Below are 8712 nucleotides of genomic sequence, written 5' to 3'. Positions count from 1 at the left end.
AAAATGTGCTTTTCTTTCAAAAACAAGGACATTTCTAAGTGGCCCCAAACTTTTGAACTGTAGTGTAAATTGCAATTTCTTTTCGAATGAGCAGTCGTTCATGTAAACTATTAGAAATTTCTATGAGTGTAGATATCAGCCATGAGTTTCTCCTGAATGAGAGATCACTAAAAGAAGACTACTGTATTGTGTTTGCTGTGTTTTCTCCATAGATGTTTTAAGTGAGGTGAAGTGACTTTGTGGAGATAGAAGCCCTTGTGGATGACAGTGTCATAACATGCATGTTTCAAAAAGGTCACAACTATGACTCTCTTATATTACAGTAGCTGCAGTGATAAAGAATAATGGATGCCACAATTCAATAATAAGTACTTAATATGTAATACATCTATAATGATGAGAATCTACTTATAAGACAACTATTCTGAGTCAGAACAAGTTGTGAAGTGGATGACAACTTTAAGGATGATCACACTGTCATATATTTCCACTTCTCGTAGAGATGGGTAAGTCAATCTTTTATATTTCTCTGCTTGCAGTATGTGATGTCCAATTATTGTTGTACAGACACTTTGACAATCTAAAGTTTTATTTGGGGTAACTTATAGCATAGTTAATATGTTTTCATGTTCTCTAGTTGATGTGCTAGCTGGAACTGAGTCTTCATCCATACGTCAAGAGAGTGGTCTCATGTCAGCCATCGTTGAAGACATAGTGATTTTGCACTGCTTTCATGAAAGTGACAAGGCAGTATTGTTCTCTTGGTACAAGCAAACCTTGGGAGATAAACTTCAGTTCTCCTCAATTGTCAATAAGTTTGAAAGGAACGCAACATTCTATCAGGAGTTTAAGGGTAACCCTCGCTTCTCGGTGGAAAATGGCCAAGAAAAGAATCACCTAAGGATCTCAGACATGCAGCTGATAGACTCTGGCACATACAATGTGGGAGCTCTTTTAGCAACAATATGGAGTTTGGAGAAGGATCAAAGATAAAGTTAAAGTTTGTTTTTTAAATCTGAATATAGAGATTTATGGTGTAAATATGAGGTATTTCCTTAATCAGATGAGATTTTAATTTAACAAATCATCAGTTAGAACACTTGCTGCCGTGATATTCTAGAAATTCTATGGGTTAATAGACCTTTTTGTCCATTTCAGAAACATGACTGTGCTCCAGCAATCTGTGTCTGAGACGGTCCAGCCAGGAGACTCTGTGACTCTGAACTGTACAATACACACTGAGACCTGTGCAGGAGAACACAGTGTCTATTAGTTCAGACATGGCTCAGGAGGAAATTATTACATTTAATGTTAAAAATACAGTTCTGTTTCACACAGGCCCAAGATGCAGACAGTCTCCATTATGTAGCTCTGAATCTGAGCAACAAGAAGAACAGGTCTAGAAGACAGAGAAGCAACATGGAGGAAGAGGTGGTGTACTCTGGGATCAGACAGTAGAACTGGATGAATGAAACAGTTGTCATTGTATGCAAGATACCTCTTTAATAACTAGCTCTATATGAATGCTTCAGTATAATGTGATGATAGCTATTTTAAGTGTAACACAAAGTACAAATAATTTAATGCATTGTTTCTGTGTCAAACTCATTTTATATTTGATTTGCATGTGTAAAGAAAAATAAAGCATTTCCAACTGTTAAACCAAAATAATGTCAACAAGTTGAACTCAATGCATTCTGTTCATACACCTCTGTGGTCATAGTGGAGGGTGTTACAGTGACTTTCCACTATTGGAAACTAACTTTCATAGACTTTTAACACAGGAAGACTGACCTGCACCAACACTCTGCACTACTTTCCCTCTCAAGGCCACCGTACTCTTCACACCACTTACTGCAACAATGGTCTCTAAACACAGTGCTTACAATGTAAAGGTCAATGTCTTCATTTACATGGAGTCAGGAAGTCCCATGCATCATGTTACAGAAAATATCATGCAGTTGTAGTGTAGGAGGTTTTCTTCTTTGCTTTCTCTAAGACATAGGCCTACTGATTGCATGCCACAGCCTTGTGTACATGTATTCTGCGGTCTGCTATGAACAATACACAAGGCTGTAGCTATCTACACTTTGGTAAGGCCTGTTGGCCTTCTGCACAAGACCCTCTCTGTCTCTCTCTGTGTTTCTTTCTCTCTCTGTCTCTCTTTATGTGGTTTCAGCAGGATGTCTCAGTGGTGTCAGTCAGTTGTATGACATAATTTTTTYCTCTTCATGTTGTCCTTTTTATCAACAATAGAATACTATTTTTATGAGGCAGCAAGTTATCTATATATAGTCTACTGAAATCTGTGAAAAACCACAATGAACTATTTATTAGGTAATTTGACCTAGACATCTGAAGTCTACTTTAGCCTTAGTCTACTGCGCCACTCGGGAGGCCCTACTTGAGTCATTTTTATTAAGGTATCTTTACTTTTACTCAAGTATGACAATTGGGTACTTTTTCCACCACTGTCCAGAGTGACGATGATGCCTTGAACTACACTGCCATGAAGTTAGCTGACAAGAAGAGTGCCAAGCCCAGGAGACAGAGGACAGAACTGAGAGAACAGAGAGAGGAAGAAATCATCTACTCTGGTGTGTCATCAAGACAGGATGTGACATGTGAGGGTCATTGTAACGATCGTCGTTCTCGTCTGATGAGGAATAGGAAGGATCGGACCAAAATGCAGCGTGGTACGTGTCCATGTTAAATTTATTCAACTGAACACTGAAAACAAAATAACAAAGGTGAAACAACAAACGAAACAGTCCTATCAGGTGACACAACACAAAACAGGAAACAACTACCCACAAACACAGGTGGGAACAGGCTACCTAAGTATGGTTCTCAATCAGAGACAACGATTTACAGCTGCCTCTGATTGGGAACCATACCAAGCCAAACACAGAAATACAAAACATAGCACAAAACATAGAATGCCCACCCCAACTCACGCCCTGACCAAACCAAAATAGAGACATAAAAAAGGAACTAAGGTCAGAACGTGACAGTCATCCAATCAGCATCATTCTAAATTAAGCCCCACCCCTCCTCTGAATTCCCCTTTAATCTTGACAGTGTCCGTGTGAACTGGCGATTATATAGATTTCTCATTTGCTGTAGGATGCTATTGAAAGGGCTTGCTTCACCTAATATAAATGTAAAATAACTCAGATGCAGAACATAATTGTCCAGCAACTGTGAAAGCTGATACTAGGATTGTGTCATGAGTCTCAAATCCTCAGCAATAGTGGCTGAGATTGACTGACTGGATACATCTGTTTTTGTAGAAGTGTACAACAAAATGTATGTATATAATGATTTCGCAAATGTCTGAACTCTTACTTTTTATGATAATGGTTTAAACATGGAAGTCTGTAACCTGCCTTTATGTTGGTGTGATAGTTCAATAAGCATAATTTTATTTCCTAGTTTAATGACTTCTTACTTCTTACCACTTATTTGCACCAGGTATCAAAATCACATCTTTATTTTGTCAAAAAGGTGCCAACCTCACCAGAGTTCACTTCCTCCTGAAAGCTTGAACTGCCTTCTACAGACATGAAGTGAGAAATACAATGTAAACCCCTGTGTATGTCAAAGAGGACATACATGTATGTACCAATAGTCACAGCCACTAACCCAAATGATGAAAAAATATAAACCAGTAACTCTGACATAACATAATGTGAAGGGCTGCTCTAACTATGGTATGCCTCAGGACACATGATAGATTGAAGTTTTTATCACATGTTTTATGCCTGTTCAGACAGCCAATAATATCACTTAGTTCAGAGTTTCCGCCTACTTCATGATGATTAACCAATGAGTGTCATCATATAAAAGGTGCCTCGTTGTCAGACCCACACACTATACAGTTCAGAAAGGAAATTATGATTATATATTGGACAATAATTTTAATTAACACCAATTTGGGTAAGTAAGAAATATAAACGTGGATCCTTTTACTTATGTCATAGTCTTTTTTTTAATCAATTTTAATGACTATGTAGTCTGAATAATGATAATATAATATAATTTGATTTATTTTGTTTGTTTGCTTCACAGGTTGTGCACTTAACAAGGATGTAATCCAACCAGACCCTTTGATAGTTACACAACTGGGACAAAGTGTATCACTCACTTGCTTTTGTCAATCTAATTTGATGGTCAGGGTCGCTTGGTTCAAGCAAACTGTTGGACAGAAGCCTCTTCTCATGGCATCATCATATTATCGCACTCAAAAGACCTTTTATTTTAACCATTTTACCAAGGACTTCAATGAGACCAAACGCTTGAGTGTGGAGAGAGGAGTTGGCAGCTCTAACCTGACCATCTCAAAGACAGAGTCAGGGGACACAGCTACATACTACTGTGGTGCTATGGAAGGGGGCAAAGTCATATTTGGAGAAGGAACTTCTTTAATTGTCAAAGGTAACTTAATTCTGTACCTTATTGCGTTCATATAATGCTAAATGAATGAATCTAGCAAGAAAAGAAAATGTACACACCATGACCTTACTCACTCTCTTTAGATTCAGGGTCCAACCACATGTCTATACTCCAGCAGCCTGTGTCTGAGTCAGTCCAGCCAGGAGACTCTGTGACTCTGAACTGTACAATACACTCCAAGACCTGTGCAGGAGAACACAGTGTCTATTGGTTCAGACATGGCTCAGGAGAATCCCGTCCAGGAATCATTTACAACAATGGAGACAGGAGAGATAAGTGTGAGAAGAGCCCTGAGGCTGGGTCAACTACACAGAGCTGTGTCTACAACCTCCCCAAGAGGAACCTCAGCCTCTCTGATGCTGGGACTTACTACTGTGCTGTGGCCTCATGTGGGGAGATACTATTTGGAAAAGGGACCAAGCTGGACATTAACTGTTAGTGATATTTCTGACATTTTCGAAAATGTTCTAACATTTTATGCCTGCTTAAACAAAATGTCATGAATTTCCTCTTCCACTGTCTGTATTTCCACAGATGGTTGTAAGGAGGACCAGGTTCTCTTGGTGTACTGTCTGGGTGTAGCGTTGGCTCTTTGTGTCATCATCATCATTGTCCTTGGTTGTGTTATGTGTAAGATGAACAAGAAAACCTCTCTGCTGTGCAGCGGTAAGCGTTATCATTGCCCACAATATATGCTTAAACTGTTGGTGCAATATACATTACATGTTATAGTCATGAAACTGGGTTAATTCATTGTATGATGATGATGTTGATGATGATGATTCCTTCATGTTTGTCTAAAAGGAACGCACCCTCAGCCAAGTGGTCTGGCAGTCCCCAGTTCTCATAACCAGGTATGCAGACCTTATAGTGAACTATTCTGAGTATGCCTTTGACTACCTGTAAACAAATCCTTCTATCAAATTTCAGGCAATTTCCTGATGTTGTGGGAATTTGTTTTGTTATTCCTCTTAGGATCAAGAACATGATGACACACTCACGTCGGTCCATTACGCTGCTCTGAATGTCATCCACAAGAAGCCAAAGACCCAGAGACAGAGGAGCACCTTGGAGAGAGACACTGTGTACTCTGGGGTGAGGTGCCAAAACATGGACTGAAACATAAATTTACCTCCTTTAAGACTTGCATTGCTTTTCTGTTACACACTGTGTTTTTATCATTATAATTGTGTTACAATTGCTTGTATTCTGTCAAACTCCTTTTAACATTACTGGTGTGATACTGTGGTACATTTTCGATCAAATAAAACATTAATTCACTGTAATGTTGATGTATTGTTTGATTTGCACTCATATTCTTCAAGTTAATCTGGGAAGTTTGCAGGTACATTGCATCCTGATTACATGATGTTTATAATAGCATGCGTAGAGTACATTGTACTGACTAAAACTTTCAGTTGTCTCAAACTCTCTTTTTAAGCTGTATTCTGCATCACATCTCTGTGGTGTTCTGACGGCCCTAAATAGATTTTCCACTCAGCCTAACTCATCTCAAACCCCCAGTAATGACCATCAGTCCTCACCACACACTGTCTTCACACACCTCAGTGCATCAAAACCACAAACATCCATGTCACTAAGATCACTACTCACTCTCTTCATGAGGAAAACCTGAACTAAAAATAGACTTCTTAGCTGAGTATGTTTTGAAGAGAGTTGATATTGCTGAAAATTGAATCTGAATATGACAATGTACGCATAATAATTAAGAAGTTTTCACAAACAATACAAAATGTAAATATGCATATGTGCAGGTTGAAGTACTGCACTTCATTTCTCTTTCAATGAGGTACGTGGAAGTCCCCATAACTACCTGAACAGTAGAGTTGGCATGAACTTTTATAAATTGTCCAAATGTTAAAATTGTTCACTAAGAATCATTAAAAATGTACTTTCCTGTGATAGATCATGTGTGTAGTCATAATATCTGTCAAAAAATGCCCAACAAAGACAATGTTTGGTTAAGAATCTTTAACGAGTTAATATATTACATGCATATTAGATATCTGTATCATGTTATAAATCCATTTCAGAATAATAGTGTCACATGCATCAAACAGGCTAGTTATTCATCATCACTGGATCATTACTACTAACATCAACTAAATTATTATAAAGTGTAGCTTAGTTACCAGGAGGAGCCACACAATCACTCAAAATAAAATGGGTAGCAGAGTGCTCTCTATATGACGAAGACAATGACTCATGTTTGTCTGTAGTTTTGTATTGAGTTCCAGGGAGTAGTTGAATAAGTATGGGAAACAACCTATTCATTCAAGTCATCTCTCCTCTGTAATGTGTTGTCCTCTTTTGGTTGTGTTGATAGCATGTCACTCACACCCACCCCCACACAGTGAACAGTTTCACAGGTACTCTGCAGTCTTCTGTACGCCCAAGACGAGGCTGTATCTACGCTTTGGTCAGGTGGGCCTGCTGGCTTTGTGCACACAGGACCCTCCTACCTGCTCTCTGTGTCTCTATGTCTCTATGTGGTTTTCCGCAGGATGTCTATGTGGTGTCACTGTTGTTCTCACTATCTTTACTTGCTGTTCATGTTGCACCTGACAGCTTCCAACCAAAGCAAAACAGTTATTTATAAAACTGACTCTAATATACAGTGATGGAAAAAAGTATTTGATTCCCTGCTGATTTTGTACGTTTGCCCACTGACAAAGAAATTATCAGTCTATAATTTTAATGGTAGGTTTATTTGAACAGTGAGAGACAGAATAACAACAAAGAAATCCAGAAAAACGCATGTCAAAAATGTTATAAATTGATTTGCATTTTAATGAGGGAAATAAGTATTTGACCCCTCTGCAAAACATGACTTAGTACTTGGTGGCAAAACCCTTGTTGGCAATCACAGAGGTTAGACGTTTCTTGTAGTTGACCACCAGGTTTGCACACATCTCAGGAGGTATTTTGTCCCACTCCTCTTTGCAGAACTTCTCCAAGTCATTAAGGTTTCGAGGCTGACGTTTGGCAACTCGAACCTTCAGCTCCCTCCACAGATTTTCTATGGGATTAAGGTCTGGAGACTGGCTAGGCCACTCCAGGACCTTAATGTGCTTCTTCTTGAGCCACTCCTTTGTTGCCTTGTGTTTTGGGTTATTGTCATGCTGGAATACCCATCCACGACCCATTTTCAATGCCCTGGATGAGGGAAGGAGGTTCTCACCCAAGATTTGACGGTACATGGCCCCGTCCATCGTCCCTTTGATGCGGTGAAGTTGTCCTGTCCCCTTATCAGAAAAACACCCCCAAAGCATAATGTTTCCACCTCCATGTTTGACGGTGGGGATGGTGTTCTTGGGGTCATAGGCAGCATTCCTCCTCCTCCAAACARGGCGAGTTGAGTTGATGCCAAAGAGCTCCATTTTGGTCTCATCTGACCACAACACTTTCACCCAGTTGTCCTCTGAATCATTCAGATGTTCATTGGCAAACTTCAGACGGGCATGTATATGTGCTTTCTTGAGCAGGGGTACCTTGCGGGCGCTGCAAGATTTCAGTCCTTCACGGCATAGTGTGTTACCAATTGTTTTCTTGGTGACTATGGTCCCAGCTGCCTTGAGATCATTGACAAGATCCTCCCGTGTAGTTCTGGGCTGATTCCTCACCATTCTCATAATCAGTGCAACTCCACGAGGTGAGATCTTGCATAGAGCCCCAGGCCGAGGGAGATTGACAGTTCTTTTGTGTTTATTCCATTTGCGAATAATCGCACCAACTGTTGTCACCTTCTCACCAAACTGCTTGGCGATGGTCTTGTAGCCCATTCCAGCCTTGTGTAGGTCTACAATCTTGTCCCTGACATCCTTGGAGAGCTCTTTGGTCTTAGCCATGGTGGAGAGTTTGGAATCTGATTGATTGATTGCTTCTGTGGACAGGTGTCTTTTATACAGGTAACAAACTGAGATTAGGAGCACTCCCATTAAGAGTGTGCTCCTAATCTCAGCTTGTTACCTGTATAAAAGACACCTGGGAGCCAGAAATCTTTCTGATTGAGAGGGGGTCAAATACTTATTTCCCTCATTAAAATGCAAATCAATACGGCCTTATTCTAAAATTGATCAAATAGTTGTTTTCCCTCATCAATCTACACACAATACCCCATAATGACAAAGCAAAACCAGGTTTAGAATATTTAGCAATTTTATCTGAATAAAGAAAGTTTAATATCACATTTACATAAGTATTCAGACACTTTACTCAGTACTTTGTTGAAGCACC

At 39.5% G+C, this 8712-nt stretch overlaps 1 pseudogene; it reads left to right on the top strand.

Annotated features, from left to right (window-relative positions):
- The first annotated feature begins 450 nt into the window (after positions 1-450).
- On the top strand, positions 451-5715 carry LOC111960102 (uncharacterized; annotated as a pseudogene).
- The last annotated feature ends 2997 nt before the right edge of the window (positions 5716-8712 follow it).

This window comes from Salvelinus sp. IW2-2015, linkage group LG37, assembly GCF_002910315.2.
Source record: "Salvelinus sp. IW2-2015 linkage group LG37, ASM291031v2, whole genome shotgun sequence".
NCBI lineage: Eukaryota > Metazoa > Chordata > Actinopteri > Salmoniformes > Salmonidae > Salvelinus > Salvelinus sp. IW2-2015.
The sequence above is the reverse complement of the archived record's forward strand: the minus strand, read 5'-3'. Positions and strand labels throughout refer to the sequence as shown.